Here is a 17,484-nt window from a genome sequence, read left to right as displayed (position 1 = left end):
TTGCAACTTGACCACCATTCCCCCAGAGATGGGATCAATGCACGAAACACCCGATATGACAAGCGATGATGTATTGTCTGCAAGCAAATGGAGCACGGCCGGTTTAACTATGCTAATCCAATAGATTATTGGCTCCTGCCTCAGTCTGCTGTGTCATGTGACCCGTAGGATGTTGTTTTTCACTGCCGAAATGACCTTGGGATTGAATGACACTGGCCAGCTGTGTCAGTCCGCCTGTAGGCTGGGCCAATAGTCTGTCCTGGAGGCCAGTTAACCACAGTGAAACAGGCCACAAGACATACAGGGGGAAAGGGTCAATTTAACTACCAGTGGGAACAGACAGGCTGAAGGCCATTTTGACACCTTCCCTCCATCCACGCGTGCATCTGCCATTTGGACAAGAGTCCTGAAGCTGATTTAGTGGAGGTGATGGAGGGTGTGCAGGCTACTGTGAACCGTGAGTAGTGAACGAGCAAGGATGCCACCTCCATGAGCAATGTGGAATGTGCCTGGTCATAATGCTGTGTACAATTTCTTCATGTCTGATTTCTACAATTGAAACGTCGGAAAGATTAAATACCTTCTAAATTAAATCTTTAGCTGTTTTTTTTAGGTTCATATTGTGTAAAGCAACTGGAGGGATTTGTTCATTTGAATTGAATGCCTGTCATTTTAAAGTGGAACATGTCAACAGCTGTGGGGCCTTTCACCACTCTCTGGAAGTCAATTAGTGAGTATTGCCAGCAACACGTGACTATGGAGGGTCTCTCTGGACGATTAGGTACGGGGTTAGAGGCTGGTTTGAGGTCCATGGATGGTCCTCAGTTTCAGGGCGACAGCCACACTCTTAGTACACAGCACAGTTCAAGTCTTTGGGCACGTTCCTGATGCCGGGGGTATCCTATTAACAATAACCTGCCAGCGAAAATATATCATGTGTTGAAGATATCAATCAGTCGATGAGACAGATGTCACGTCAGAGAAGAGTGTTTCAACGTTTTCCTCACAAGAAGCTGAATCAGTCTCGGATGCAAGAAGGGACATTTTCCGAAAGCCTTTAATGTCCAGATTAAAATGTACGGCTTTTAGTGTTACATTAGAAATAACATGTCAAATGGAATCAGTACAATGGAATCCGGGCAGTAATCCGATCAGAGGTTCTGCATCCTCCCCTGGTAATAAATGAGTCCGTGGCTACGCCTGTCTTTTCTTCTCCTGAGCGATCATCTCTCAGATGCGTCCATATCATGAATGGATTTGACCTCTTAATATGTTCACTTCACTCAGAAACAACGCCAAAAAAGTGTCCTTCTCCCCGTTCAGATGTGGTCAAGAAGTGGTCATCAAGGCACAATTTTCCTTTCAAGTTCCCAACCACCTGACGGGGGTCAGCGGCTCAATGTCCTCAGTAATTGTGTGTCCAGTTTAGTTGTACTTTGCCCCACTCAAGCAGGCGGAGATTCTCCTTACCCAAAGTATCAGCCACATGGTGCGATGGCTATTCTGCGGCTTTGGGAGTATTAGCTTTTGTGCGTTAAGTCGCTACCTTGCCCGTGGAGCTGCATTCAAAGCCTGGTTACAGCCGTCCAAATATGCCCGGGGGGGCTCGGACTTGGAGGTGCACATGGGCCCAGGGTTGGTGTGCAGAAAGGCTCGCCTCGGCTCCATTTTCCATAAGGCGCCTTCATGCGTGTTGTAATGAGGATGTTCTCACTGCCTGGTTGATCATTAGTGCAATGAGAAGCAGAATAGTTTGGCAGGATGTGCATCGGAAGAAGCTCTTGACCTTTGACTCTTCGGAGCAGGAGTGGCTGCAATGAGTCAAAGCCATAAACGTAGACTTGGACTTTGTGATATTGTGAGTTGAGAAAAAGGCTTGTATCTTTAACCTTCAGTGAGAGGTATGACCTTTAGCCTATATACCTAGGATTCAATCATCCAATCTTTGCATTCTGTTACAAAAAATAATGAAAACTGGTTTCACCCGAGAGCACGAGGTAAATTCCCATAAATGAAAGGATAATGAATTGTTCATGAAATATTCAGGTTCTCTAGCCTAAACTAATCGAGATTAGGACGTGGGGGATTAGGGGGTGCATCATAACTGATTTATCTGGGTGGTATTAACTGCCCCCCCCCCCCCAAAAAAATAAAAAAAAACTCTGGCCAGATGTTCAAAAGCCACGCTAGGACATTACCATGGGCCTAGAGCTGAGCAGCATCTGATGAATTTGCAAGATTGAACCCCTGAGACAGAAAGATAAAAAAAATAATGTTATTCTGTCCTTGAGCAAGGCAGTAACAATTTTTTTTATTTAATTTAAATGAATTCCTCAACATAGTAGCTGACATTTGACTACCAAGGTTGGATTCTAACTTTGTCCCACTTCATATGAAAAGTGGAGAGAAATTTTCCTCACAATTTCATACCATTAGAGGCTGACATTAGTGACATACCACAGATACAGAAAATAGACTGGGCTCGAAGTAGGCTGGCAGTGACAGCATCTAACCATTACTGAATGGTTGCTAGACTGAATGCCTGACTCTACAAAGTAATGTATATGTTATGTCTCTGAGTAAGGTAGCTAAACCTATCTGCTCCCAGGTCATTGCTGTAAATGAAAATGTGTCCTCAGCCAATGTACCCGGTAAAATAAAACAGAAAACAGCGTAGCGGGCCCACGACAATCAAGTGCCACGATCAAATTCTCCTCTGTTCAGGTCCTGCAGCTTCTGTGCTGCAAAGGTGTGAAGTTAGCAGACGCACCTTCACAGATACTTCACAGACAGTGTGAGAGCCCCGCCTTGCTGCTCGCTCATTTTAGTGTCTGTGGTGTCGGTCGTACCCACGTCATTCTGCCTCTTAGATCACTGACGAGGTGATCACGCTGTGAATAAGAACGGTGTGAACATCTAAAAAACAAAAAGACTGTAACCCGCACATATCCCACGAGTCCCACGAGTCCCACATATCCCACGAGTCCCACGAGTCCCACGAGTCCCACGTGTGTGAAACAGCCCAGCGACGGAAGTCTTTTTCCTGAATGACTATTGAATCAACATTGCTGGGCGGGTGCAGGGTTGGGGCGGGTTTTGCCCCTTGACCCCCCTCCCCTCCCCTCAGCCTGTCCTGGGCCTACCCAGCTCCTGTCCCCTCGCTGAAAGGCAGAGTTGGTATTCGGAGGAGTAGTCTGAGAGCCGGATGAATAGCTTAGTGTTTTCGAGCGGCATGAATGCAGTGTGTAGCCCCTGGCAGACAGACGTGTTCATTCACACACCCGGCTCCCGCCTTCCACCGCATCCAACTCTCTCCCTCTGACATGAATAGTGGCCTGTGCTCAAACACACAACAAACACACAAACCAACAACACCTACACACACACACACACAAACTAGTGGGGACTAAGAAAATACTCCTTCGTTCCACCCACTCTCTCCCTTTTATGTCTCTCTTTCACACACACACACACCCTATTTCCATCCTCCTGTGTGCTTGTAGTTATACCGTGGGTGTGTGTGTGTGTGTTGGAGGGTTAACAGCTTTTAAGGAATAGCGTAATATGGTTTAATAGCTTTCAGGGAGTGGCGTGTGGGTGCGAGAAAGAGAACACGCTACATGGGCAATGATATTTAATTTGCGTTTAAGAAGCGCAAGGGGAGAGACACGTTTTCTCCAAGAGAGGGCAATAGAGAGACACAGAAGAACGCTACTTCTGGATGATGTGTCGGCCAGGGTGTCTGTTTTCTCTGTGTGGTCTCCTTAAGGGTAAACCTATCCGTAGTAAATAAAAAAAGACAGATTTGAGATTTTACATTGGATTGTTGGAGCTTTAGTTAAATGTATCCTTACATTTTAACAAACATAAGTAACATGTTAGTGTCATTAGTCTACTTGAATGTGCAAGGTCAGTGCCAGTGGTTTTTCTAATACAGCACCAGTTTGTCTGCTGTATTTATTGTCTCCAGTGTTACATGGAGAGAACTGTTTCCATAACTGTGGCTGACACTGAAGACCTTTAAAGACCCCGGTTCAAGACAACTGCTGAATGAGAAGGTGTTTCAAGTGGACGATGAAACTGTCATGTACACGAAAAGTGTAAAAAGCAAACAGCCAGTAGCCCAGCCTTAAAATCAGCCCTTAGCGGAAATTCGCCTTCTAGATAACTATCTGCTATCAAGTTGATGACTAAACTAGGCTATACATAATCCATCGGGGGAAAAAAAAAATCCTGTAACATTTCACACTGGCTAAATCTGGATTGAAAGGTATGTGGCCATCCCCTCCCTAATTTACGGTAGTCTTCATAACACCACCACTACTACTCACGCAGCAGATGGAATAATTTGCCCCTTTAAGAGACAACTTGGTTGGCCACTGTGACCGGGAGGGCTCCGCTAGGCAGCAGCGTATCAGGGCATTTCAGCAGTCGGTGTGGCAAAGCCCCTTTAAAACATTACACGTATTGGGGGCTGGCGTGAGGTAATGCATCGCACAAACTCTATCCTTTCGCGACCATATTCGCCGGGTACATGTGGTAATCGTAGAGCGCACAACTTGAGAGGAAAAACGGAAAACTATATGAGCGCACACGTTTTTAACCGGGAAATTTACATGGAACATCGCAGGTCTTTTACTTAAACTGAAGGTGGTTTGACGTGCATCTCATGAAACTAAAACCAACTGAAAAGAAACTACAAAACTCAAATCTGAACGAGAATGGATTTTTGTTGTGGTCCTAACCACTGAAACGTTGTGATTTGCATGGATTTAAAAGCACACGTTGGTAATACATTTTGGATAACCGATTCTCCCCCACTTTGCCCAGTCGAGGGCATTGAAACTTGCCTCGAATCTATCCAGCACGAAACGGCGGGTCGTGGACTTTAATCTGGTTTGTAAAAAAATAAAGGTGAGTGACGAAGTACAAAAAAAAAAACTACACCTCAGTAACAAACTGTTGAGATTAAATGCTTGCAGAGTAAAAAGGTCCATGCTAAAGGTAGCCAACAGTATTAACAGTTTACAGCAGATCTCAAAAGTTGATGTATATATGAAATACAGAAAATGTGTAACAAGCCGAATAAACACTATCAGTAATGTATACCGAATCAATTGCCTTTTACATCGGGCTACCCGTGGTGGCAAATTGTGACCAACCGGGCAAGACTTGCTTGAAGTGGCTACAATGTCACTATAGCTACCCCGGAATATTTCTCGTTACCGAATGTTGCCACTTGCTAATGTTGAACACCAGCTATGCTAACACATGCCTTGGCTTTTTGTACATTTGGTATCAATTCTTGAAGAAAATTATCACCAACGTATTGTGTTAGCAAACTCTAAAGAGTACCATAATACAGTGGCCTAAGTGCCAGTAGAAGGATGTTGTCCAACTTCGTTTCTGTGTTAATCAGCGCAGTAGTTAATCAGCAGTAGTTAATCAGAGCCACGCCAGGCGGTGGATTTGAGTAGGACGGTTTTTGGTGGGTGTCTGGCGTGGTTGTTACGTTGCAGCGTACTCTACTTTTACAGTGGAATTTTTGTTTTCACAGCTATCGTTATTTAACATTAATTACAACTTTCATGGGAATGTTGAATATATAAACCAACTGGCAACGCGTCTTTCCGAATTTTCATACAGATTTAAATAAACAGGTAGTAATGGTGATGAAGAATTCCTGTCGAAGAAATCACAAAACTAGGCATTTGTAGCATATTATAAAGGAAGCCATGTGTTTGAGCGATCATTTTAGTTTTTTTTGGGGGGGGGATTGACAGGTGCAATTCCTTGGAAGATGTTATGTCGGGAAACTAGGTAGCCTAGCTGTTAGACCATCTGAGCAGTAACCTACAGCAGTTTCCCAGCCAGGGGTACTGTTATCTAACCACGGGGGGTACTTGGGAAGACTCATGAAACCATCGGCTTACTGGTCAAATTAACCGGAGGGGGTATTTCGGGGTCGTCCGGCCAGAGCAATATTTAGTTGTTGGTACAATAACAGAGTTTGGGAACCACTGACTACAGTATCTAATCACGGAGGCGACAAAGCTGTTGTTGATGTAAATGTTAATGTGTCCTCAGTCAACTTAACTAAATAAAGGTAAAATAAGAATAAGCAACAGGTTGCAAATGTTTCTTTAAATGGCATAGGGTTTCTTGTCAAGTGATAGATATGACAAGGAGAGAGGCCTGTGAATGTATCTTCCTTGTTTATCTCAATCTAATGATATTTATTGAAAATCGGTTATTAGAAGGTCCGAGTTCGAGTCCAGCTCATTGTTTTAATGCAACATTATTTTCCGTGTTGGTTTTGGTTTGTCCAGCAGTATCCCCCGTGGCTGACAGAAGAGCAGCCTGTGAGAATGACTGTGTGACCTTTTGCATTTCACATCCCTCAAGGGTCAGTTTCTTCTGTTGTGCTGTGCTGTTTCTGTAATGATAGCCATCTGCTGTACTTTAATGCTTTTTTTTTTTTACTGTCCTCATGACTGAAGTGGCAGATTAAGTTATCACAATGTCACAAAACCACCATATGGAATGTCCCACTAGACTGTTAGCGCTCTTTGGTGGACCAGAGATGTTATAACTGGGTCATTCCTGGATGGTTTCCCTGCACTTTATCACGACTGTTGGAGGATTTAGTTAAAATCGTGATTGCTCTCTTACTGATTTGTTTTCAGTCATCTGCAGACTTTCATTTTTGTGTCTGGGATTTTCGTCTTAACTAAAAGTCAGGCGTAAACCTCCTTGAGAGGATGGGCACTAGATAAGTGTTTAACCCAGTACATTTCTCTGTTAAGCTTTACTTTTATTTTGGGCCATGTTAAGGTTGTATGTCTGCAATATGGAGATCAAAGAGTACTATTGGCTTTTGGTCTGCTACATTTTCCTGTGTGTTCAAATAAATAAAAGTCAAGTTGACTTTTTTTTTTTAAGAGGAGCGCTGCTGATGTACCCTGGCTTTGGCGAAAAGCTCTAATAATCACATCAAGTGAACTACTGTTATAGGGTGTTGAAGGACAACATTACAGCTGGCAAAGTTGAATGGTCTCAGCTAAGATCCATGTTGTGATAAACTGCTTGAATCGATGCGACAACTATCTGTGGAACAATATGTATATATACATTAATAATAACCTGCATGTAAAATAACATTCACCACAGATCTTTTTAAACTACTAGTACTGCTCATTTTCATAATGAGTGATATCAACAGAAAACCGGCAATGAGCTTTTGTCCCAGCTCCCAGTTGCTGCTCACGGTTGTGCTTCATGTCTGACTGGCAGCTTTTTTAATGACTGTGTAGTAGTCCAAAAGAAAGCCGTAACTAAGGCTTAACTATGTGATGGGCTGTACTTGTGAAAGACGGTTTTGTTGTCACGCAGAAGCGGTAGCTGGCTGGTGTGTTTTTGCACTTGTACCTGGGCAGAGTCAAAGACAAAACTCGGCTTGTGAAATGACCCTTGACCAAGGGCATACATTTTACCATTATATCTGTGCACCATTTCTACTTTTGAGACTTGACCTGCGCTAGGAATGTGATTTGGGGGAAAGTGTCAGATGCGAGGTGAATTGTGGGATGGGTTATCCCCTCTTGACCATAGTCCTAGGACGGACTGGGAACGGTTGTGGCGGAATGTATATTCAGTTGATTTCCAATTGAATATGGCCATATTTCTTTCCAATCTATGTTGCAGTCTGGGACTTTAGTTTTAAACCTCACTTTTTTGGGCGATGTGTAAGACTATCTTTTTCATTTGTTTATTGATTGAGTGCCTTCATCACTCATCCCTCAGTTAGCTGTAAGTTTGAAAGTGTGTTTTTTATGACATGGGGAACAATGCCACACATGCATGACTTATTTATTTTTAGTTTTTTGTGAATGATATTAATTTTAAATAAATGCCCTTTCCCCAGTCACTGCAACCTCTCAAGATATTCAATGTGGGTGGTGATTATTGGCTACTGAAGTGGAATTGAACCACAGTAGTGGAGTATGCGCGATGGACTGCACCCAACAGGCCTTAGTGACTACTGGGCGTCTGTGATATTTGTTGAAAGAGAGGTCTCCATTGATGATGACCGGAGCTCTCTTCTTTGCCAGGATGTTCGTGCCACCGCAGGCACCTCGTAGCTGTTGAGGTGTCAGTGACCGACGTGGGATGTTTTCCCCCCACGACCGGGCAGCTGTGTTGGCTGGAATGTCAACGCCTTTCCTCAGTCCTACTCCCGCCAAATGGCCCCCAGCTATTGAGCCTTCTGTCCGACCTGTCCTCCTGTCGGGTCTAGACCCTTTCGTGACTGGTTGTTTAGCATTCATTGTTACCCCCCCCCCCCCCCGCACACACACACCGGTCTGCTAATTAACTGGTGTGGAGATGTCAAGGATGAACAGGGCTTGGTGGGATTTGGTGACCTGCGACTGGGTGGTGATGGCGGTAACATCATCGGTGACGCTGCTGATTAGACCTGGTCAGGTAGTCTGTCAGAACAGAGCTGTCATCACAAAGTCACAGTCCACACACCCCTAAAGGCTTTCTGTTTCCCTTATTGGACCTGTGTTGACCCCCGCCCCTCTGTGGCATGAAAACCAGCGTACGTTTTCTGTTTCGCAATTCTTTGCCCGCGCTTAAAAATGTGTTAACCTTGTCCGCGCCAGCCTGCCTTTTCTTTCCGACACACTCCTATCAGTTTTGGACCGGCGGGTGAAAGTCGGCTGAACGCCCGGTGTTTCCCTCTGCCAAGCACGCTCCCGTAGATCCTTCACAGACTCAAAGTGCTTCAACGACCCACAGAGGCTGCAGCTTGCGTCCGACGACCCACTCGCCGACCTGATTTCGCCCACTAATCGCCCCGTTCCTTTTGCAACAGATCAGGTTTCCATCCAGTACTGACGCAGTTCTGTCCAGCATGAATGGAAAGCCCGCTGGCCCGCTGGCCTTGCGTGGGCTCCGCGTCTTGCTGCATAGTGGTCTTGCCTTGCCCCTCCACCTCCGTGCTCAGATTAAATACTATAATCAAGTCACTTGGCATTAACTCCGTAACGTTATCAGAACGGTCTGGTCTTTTAATGGGCTTTGCTAGATTAAGGAGAATGCTGGTGGCTCAAAGCTCGGTCTCCTACGAGAGAGACGGGTGTGGGGCTCAATCAGATACCGCGGCCTCGCTACATTTCAAGCGTTACAGATCTCCCGGATCAATGTGAGATGCACGCTATCGTCGATTATCTATCTGGATACCTCTCTGAGGCTGCTTTGTTTTTTGTAACATACTTTTCTGGGAATGATGCAAGACCACAGGCTCCCAGCTCCCGCGGCTCTGTAGCGAGTATGCGTAACGTTTGAAGAACAAGCGTGAATGCCGTTTTGCCACCCGCATCTCCAGAACGTGTTGAGTTGGTTATCTATCGGTGAATGTCAGTCGAGTGTTCTTGTATTTCCCCACAAGGATTCTGTTAAGGTTTGTCAGTGTCTTCTACGTTGCCTTGGTTTTGAAATGTAATTTGAGTCCTTTTTTTAAAGTAGCTAATCGCCTGTACCTCGTCCAGTTGGATCCAGATGCATATTCCCCTTGGATATAGTCCAAAAACCCTGACAGCACAGACAGTGTGGCTGAAGTCTGCCCTCAACTCCCATGTTTACTTTTATTTATTATATTTTATTTTATTTGGGGGGGCCTGTGGTTTAGGCCATACTAACACTACAAGGTTTGCAAATATGTTTTTTGATCCTCTGCTTGATTTTTTTTTCAGCGGTTTCTTCTTAGCTGGTCTAATTTAATCAGGCACACAATGCGGGTGAAAACTTGTCAAGTTTAATTTAACATGCTACACACACACGTTCCCCCAGAGATTATACTAATCAGAGATTCTTCTAACCCCATGGATTAGAATGTTGAACATTTTGGTTTCTTTATAGTTTTATATTTATATATATTTTTTGCATCGCAACTTTCCATAGCACTGCTAAACTCTCACAGGGTTTAATTAGACTGGTGAGCCTGTTCATTATTCAAATATGTAAATGAGGCCTAGATGATATTCATACTATGAGAACTGTGCACAGTGCCGTGTTGGCATTCCTTTGAAGCCCCATTGAGGTGCCCTATCTGAGTGAATTATTAACACAAAAAGGCGCATGGCATATTTTCGGCTGCTCATAAGTAGAGATGTTGTGTGTGTGGTTTCGCTTCCTCGTGATTAGAGTGGGTTAGTGGGAGTAGGTTTGCCTTTGGTGCTGGCCCCACCTAGTCGAAACTGGTTGACAGGCTGTTGGCTTGAGACACTGGCTGATTCACACCTAGATCAGTGGACCTATTCGTCATGCACGATATGTCTAATGGAATCAACTTTAATAGACTACTTAACACAAGTCTTGTCTACATTTTTGCCAGGTACTGTGTAACTGCACGGTTTAACCAGTCATCAGCGTTGGCGTATGACCATTAATGACTAGGAAGCACTTCTGTTGTTTCCCCTAGTTTAACCTGTCACGAACCGATCTGACCTATGTTGTGTTGTGTATAGTATATTTTAGCTGTTTACAACTGAAAGTAACAGGCTTTTGGGAAATATTCCCTGCTGAACATTACGGGCTTCCTGTGAAAATGCAGGTCGGAAACACAGCTTGCGATATGGAAACCCACATCTCAGTTTCCATTCTAGTCTGTTTCAGGCAGCCATTTGTGAGAAGCCCTGAGAGAATGAGGCCCTTATGTGGTGGGCTGGTGTTGTGTGACCTGACTGAGGAGGTCTGTGTCAATGCACTGGATGATTATAAGAGGAGGAGATCCCCACCTGAGGCAGGTGAAGAGAGAGATGGACCCACACACACACACACACACACATACACCCCCATCCCTGTTTTGTTCAGCCTCCGGTGTTTTGACAAAGACCTCAGGTATGCAACAGACCCAGGGACGGCCGTGTTTTTCCACTGTCTAGGGAGTGAGGAGTGGATACCGTGTACAGAATGTGCAGAGATTTTCAGGCTGTTGTCAGTCATGTCTGTGTTCACGCTAGGTGTTGTGCCTTCTGACTGTTTTACTGTCACCGTAAAAAATGGGCGGAAAGATTGCCGTGTTCTGCGTTTGCTTTAGGCCGGCTGCCTGTGGCCCATTGATATGTCACTGATGTCATCAGCGGAAGCAAGTTAAAAGTGCTGAGGTGTGAGTCTGGTGTTTCCCAAGCCTGTACGCACGCACGCACGCACGCACGCGCGCGCGCAGACACCTGAATGCATCAGTGTCATATGTGAACTGAAAGTGATTGATTTAAAGATGTGCCCTAAACCGCTTACCACTGGTTATTTTGCGATCCGTGCACAGCCGGTGGAAAAATAAGGCATTTGCTGAAACTCCGCTCGTGTGGAATTACAAGACTTCAGGGGAAAAGCCTACATTCAGTGAGATACCAATGAAGCCTCAATGTGCAGCATATGTATGTCCTACTAGATTGCTAGACATTTCCCTTTTATAGGAACATGCTAATATTATTACTGGTATTTGCTACTCTATTTTTTAGGGAAATGTCATTTCTGGTAACTAATCTGGGTGTGTGGAATCCTGTTTACGAATGCTGTTTACTTGTAGCTTTTGGTTGTGAAGGAAATACTTTTTTGTTGTAATTGCAGTTTTCTAAATTTGTCCTGGTAATGGAGCACTGTTACGTGTAATTTGTTTCTCTCCGACTGTGCGTGCGTGCGTGCGTGCGTGACTGTGTATGTGCGCGTGCATGTCACGGCTTTGGCAATGTGGTGGTGCTTCTCTAAAGGGCCGGCCTGTCTGTCTCTGAGTGTCTCTCTGACACACTGTCTCACTCTCTCTGCGGGGGGCTGCAGAGGGACAGTGGCTCTGGGTCTTTTGTTTCTTTTGTTGGTGAAGATTTAAAAGGCCAGCCAGCAAGAGGCAGAACCAGGGAGGGAGGGGCGTGAGGTGCAGGTCTGAGTGCGTTGGGATGGGGGAGGGGTTTTTTGGGGGTGGATTGGCGTGGTTGTGTCTGTGTGTCTGTCGGAGTACAGCTGGTGTTGACTGGCGGCAGACTGCTCTACGGAGGGAGAGGCAGGTAAGTGGGCGTGGTGGAGTGGGCGTGTCCCGCCGTCCGGGACCTGATGAAAGCTTCAGAAACTTTTTACCTCTGCATTCCAGTCAGCCCCTTTGGCATCGGTTGGTGTTGTTTTCAGGTCCTTTTGAAAAATGAAGACACCGAAGGGATGTATCACCAAAGCTGGACAGGTGCCTTTCTTCTCACACGTGCGACTGGTGATTTGAAGTGAGCGGATATTAAAGTGCTCTCGAAATAGAATGCCACCTCAATGATGTCAGGGGGCTTTGGCCTCCCTGTTAGGGTAACATTCGTCGTGTTTCTGTGTTCATGTGTGGTTTTGGCCGGCTGGCGAGCAGACGGGCTGGGAAGGAGCGTTCAGAATGTCGACACTGTCGGCGTTGTTAAGCAGGAACCATGGAGGCCTTAGAAAATGGGGAGGGTTCGGTTTTCCCTTTTTCTCAAGACTGCTGCCAAAGCTGGGGCAGTCACCCTTAAACCACCCCCCAGCAGGTGGGGGGGGGGTGTCTGCTCTATCCTGGGAAAGGAGTGTTGTCAAGGAGAGAAAAGGACCAATATTCAACTGGACTGCTTTGTATATTGGCTCCTAGAGCTGGGATAGTGGAGGTGTGTGGCCGTAAGATTTTGCTAGTACTGAATCTCCAGTGTCTTGTGTGTGTCAGCAGAATGATATGTGTGAAGTTGGACAGGTCTTGGAGTGGGACATTTCGTAGCCTACATACCCCCCCCCCCCCCCACATGATACTTCCTGGCAGTTCACACTTCTAAACAGTCAAAGGTGAAAGGTGATGTGTCATCTAAAGACATGTTACTGCTGACTACAGACGGGAGGATTTTTTTTCCTTTCTTTTTTTTTTGCACATCAGGAGTTAAGTACAAAGCGTGCGTGCGTGTGTGGGTTAGGTCTTACTGAACTCATGGGGATCAAATGTCCCACTGAGTATAGTAAAACCTGAAAATATTTGACTCATTGGGACCTTTTGCCTGTCCCTGTGAGGCAAAAGTAAATTTCCAGCTCAGGGTTTAGGGTCAAACTTATAATAGATTTTTTTTTTGTTAGAATTGGGGTTTCTTTAAGGTCCAGGCGTTGTTGGTTAAGTTTAGGGTTAAGGTTAGGCATTACATCTAGGTAAAGTTTAGGCATAAATGTTACTTTATTGAGGTTAAGGTTAGGGTTAAGATTAGGGCAAGGGAGCATGCAATTTCTATTTTCTGGTGCCCATGAGGGTAGCTGTACAAACGCGTCTGTGTGTGTGTGTGTGTGTCCGTGTCCATCTGAGAGAGCAAGATGTTTCCTAGCAACATTTTGCTAAGCTCACACCAGACATTAACTGTTGAGGAAACATCAGCCAGGACATATTGTGACGCCACGGTCATTCGGGGGGTTTCCCCAGTCGTCTGTCTGACACACTTCTTCATTTCTGGACCCCATTCAGTAGACAGATTGTTTAGCTGGTTGTCTGTGGATGACTGAGGTTACCATTGCACGGCCACGCGCCACCGGTCTGAATCCTGCCCGTCTCCGTGCTTCTCTGTCGTTGCGCGTTGGCGTCCACCAAGCCAGGTGGACTAGTCACTCAACAGAATATGTGCCGCTGGAATTCTGGCCTGAATGGTTATATTCTGACCAATGAAATGTTTTTACGGCACGTTTTCCACATTGGTGTTGTAATAAGGTCTGGCATAATGCCAAACGTCTCCTTTAGTTTATCCGTGTCGTAATTCTGCCGCGGGCACAAACTCCTGAGCGCTGTCTGGGCCGTGTGTTGATGGGGGCTGGGTTGGGTGCGCGTTGGTTGATCGTCATGCGTAAGCTAACCGGGCGGACAACAGGGCCGCGTGTTCTTGGTACCACTAGAACCTCATGGATTACCCAGTATCTCTGTAATATATTAAAGAGGGTTTTTACCTCCTGCTTACCAAGAACACACTTTTCCCCAACTTCACCCCAATAGCCCAACCCGCCCCATTAGCTGGTCTCACCGTGTGTGTGTGTGTGTGTGTGTGTGTGTGTGTGTGTGTGTGTGGTTTTCTATAATGCACGAGACATGCCTTGGGTCACACTGTTGAAACCCAGTCGCCATGTGTTTAATTAAAGGATGTGACATACCTCTTCACTGCCTGACTGAAACAAACGCTGGTAGGCTCCGGTCCCTGGACTGGCTTAGCCTATCTCCCTTGCCTTGAGTACCAACCCATCCTCAATCCGTCATCCACTTATTTTTCTCCTTTCTTTTGCCCCGTCCTGCAACGTTGGACAGTTGTGATGTTGGCTGGGAGCGACCCGAGGCCTCTGCCCGTCACTGGCGCAGCTGATCCATGGGACACTGCTGATAAGAGGTCTGTGAGAGGCCTCGCTGCGTTGCCCTGTGTCCCCGTCCGCCTGCTCTGTTCAGCCGGCGTGCATCTGCCGCTGCTCGGCTGGAGATGCCGAAGGCCCATCTCAGGCGGCGTCCATTAACATTCCTTCCATGAAAACGTCAACAGGGCCTGAGCTCTGGCCAGGCCACCCTGAGGACCGCTGGGTTTATTGTTCCTGGAGGCAAGACGAGAGAAGAGCCCATGTGGGCGTGTTCCTTTTTGGGCAGACGTTTGGGGTCAAGCAGGCTGATGGCAACTGTTTGATAATAATTCTATATCATGAAATATATTTTTTTCACATTTTGGGAGAAAGACATGTATGCATTAAAACTTCAATTGTGAAATCAGACAGTATATTTTTGTAAATTAATTGGTAATGATTGTATTTAGTACATTTCTGTTTACTGCATCAATTAGGGGACTATTTTGGCGTAGTCTATAGTCAGTGCTGCTAAAAGCACTGTATCCTGGGTGCGGAGTACCGAAAATAACTGATTTGTTGTGGCAGTGCAAATAGACTCAGAACCGTCTGTGGTTGGTGGGTTGGGTACTGGCAGTGTTGTCACATCTGGTAGGTCAGGAGCCTGCCAGCACAATTGGGATTGTTGGGCTGCGCGTGTGATGTTTGCCAAATGTGTAGGTAAGAACAAGTTCTTCCTAGTTGGGCGGGTGTTGTGACTAAGCGGAATGGTTTTAATGTGTATCAGAGGGCAACTCTTGTTCTTCAATTCTCCAGTGAGGCAAGGTCGTAAGGATACACTTCACTAAATTGGAAAGGGCGGGGGGGGGGGTGACAGTAAAATTCTGTGCTCTATACATTGGCAAAGCGTTAACAAATGTGCTTTACACCACCTCCTTGGGGCCAATAAAAGTGTTTTTCAACACGTGTTTTTTTTTTCATTAAAAACCTAAATTGTCGTATGCTTAATGCTGTGTACCAGTGTGGGAGCAATGTTTTAGAGAGGGAGCTGTTAAACAGTTAAACTTTCATAGTGCAACTCCCCCTCGCATTCGCCATCGCTGGGGTGCTCTGGTGAAGGACGTGAGGCATTGTTTCCAGAGGTCCGGCTTAACTGGGCTCAATGAATGGGGGATGCACTGTTTTCACTTTTCTTAGGTGAACTGTTGAGTTTTCCATTCGTTTTTCATTAGCCTGATGCTAATGGTTGCTGCTGTGGCTTTCCAACAAAAAAAAACTGAAAAAAGGAATAATGGTAATATGCTAACTACATGCCTGAGTTACTATGGTACCAGAAATAGGAGAGTTGAATTATTTACTTCTTAGAAAAAAAGGCTGACTTGCCTTTAAGCTTTCTTCTCTATAAAGCCTGAATTCCTTATTTGCTGTCTTTTATTTGGTACCCTTTGAAAGGATGAGGGTGTGCCCTGCATGGAGGTGTTCAGCACTGCTGGCCCAATGAGGTCCAGCTGGAGTTCTGGTAGCAGAGAGTGACTGTGTCAGGAGCCTCTCATGCACACAATGCATTTGTCTCGTAAAAATCAGTGTTTTGAAGGTTTTCGTAGATAACCTTGTTTTGATTTGTGACCTTCACAGTGCATCCTGGGGGCTATGTTTTCATAGTAACCTGTACCGAGTTGGTGGCGATGCGCGAGCGCAAGGACCAACAGAGACCCGCTCTTCCGTGATGCGTTTTGCACTGTCCAAGCGCACGGTGACCGCTTGGGCTGAGCTCATTCCACAGATTGAGGGGTTAACCCAGAACCATTTTAAGCAGTGGGTTGAAAATAAACACCCTTGTTGTTGTGTGGACAGACACCCAATCTCCAGGGGCTGAGGTAGAATTAAAGTGTTTTTATTTTGCTGCCCGTGAATGTAGCTGGCACGGTCAATGTCAGTTCATGTTTCAGCATTTGGGTCTGAAGGTTTCTGTAAACTGTTTTGTCGGCTCGAGCTAGTCAAGTTTATTCATTTTTTTTTCTTCTGAAGGTTCGATGACCAAGCCACTCAGACTGAGCTTTCTGTGCTAGTACTAGTAAGATAAAAAAAAATTGTAACAGTGGAACCCAGTTTATATTGCTAACATCTCTCAACACATTAACCCAGTCAATTGCCTTGCTTTGGTGGAGCTCCAAATCTTAGTGATCGGAGTAGAGAATTTTGATCGTTCATTTAAACGAAGGCCTTATTGGTGATATGATATTAACTGTTGATGTGGCCCTTTTTTATTGACATTGTGTTTTGAAACTGGGAATGGATATGCATTTGGTCTTGTTACCAGTCTAGATTATAGGCCTTGTTACCAGGCTAGATTATAGGCCTTGTTACCAGGCTAGATTATAGGCCTTGTTACCAGACTAGATTAGAGACACAGCCGTGGTCAATTATAATTGCTTATCAACAGTAACCATTTATTCCAATACTATTTCTAGAGCTTCTCGATGTCTCTGATATGCGACTCATAATGTGACTCAGTAGTGTGTATGGCCCCCACATTCCTTTATGCACTCCTGATAATGTCTGGGCATGCTCCTGAACAGACGGCGGATGGTGTTCTGGGGGATCTCCTCCCAGACCTGGATCAGGGCATCAGTGAGCTCCTGTTTGTTTCTGACAGTTTGGTGAGAAACATGCACACCAGTAGCCTGCTGGAAGTCATTTTGTAGGGCTCTGACAGTGCTCCACCTTGCACAAAGGAGCAGATATTGGCCTTGGTGCTGGGTTGATGCCCTTCTACAGCCCTGTCCAGCTCTGCTTGTGTAACAAGGCCCATCTCCTGGTATCTCTTCCATGCTCTTGAGACTGTACTGGGAGACCCAGCAAGCCTTGCGCCAGCATGTATGCATGTTCAACCTGAATGGGCTGCAGGTATCGCCTCATGCTACCAGTAGTGACAAGGACACAAAACTAGAGAAGAATCAGTCAGGAAGGATAAAGAGAGCGCAATCGTCTGTGGCCACCACCTGCAAAACAATTCCCTTTTTGGGGGTTGTCTTGCTGTTGCCTCTCCAGTCCACTCAATGCCAGCTCTAGCCTTTTGGGGGCCCTAAGCGAAATTTCATTTGGGGGCCCCCTCTCCCATATCAGATGGGGGCT

General features: G+C 45.7%; 1 protein-coding gene across 4 annotated transcripts in view; it reads left to right on the top strand.

Moving 5' to 3' along the window:
- Positions 1 to 4,338: 4,338 nt before the first annotated feature.
- The window catches only part of plxnb1b (plexin b1b), an 88,933-nt gene continuing 75,787 nt past the window's right edge, over positions 4,339 to 17,484 (top strand). Inside the window, exon 1 of one of the 4 annotated variants that reach the window (XM_013138132.4) lies at positions 4,339 to 4,914. The gene's annotated coding sequence lies outside the window, so the exon portion shown is untranslated. Of the gene's footprint in view, positions 4,915 to 9,344; positions 9,467 to 12,048; positions 12,069 to 12,213; positions 12,276 to 17,484 lie in introns of those variants that run through there. The other 3 variants (XM_029113905.2, XM_034287194.1, XM_029113902.2) reach the window with 3 other exon arrangements.

The sequence above is a fragment of the Esox lucius genome, chromosome 17 (assembly GCF_011004845.1).
Source record: "Esox lucius isolate fEsoLuc1 chromosome 17, fEsoLuc1.pri, whole genome shotgun sequence".
Classification (NCBI taxonomy): domain Eukaryota; kingdom Metazoa; phylum Chordata; class Actinopteri; order Esociformes; family Esocidae; genus Esox; species Esox lucius.
This window is presented reverse-complemented; position numbering and strand designations above follow the sequence as displayed.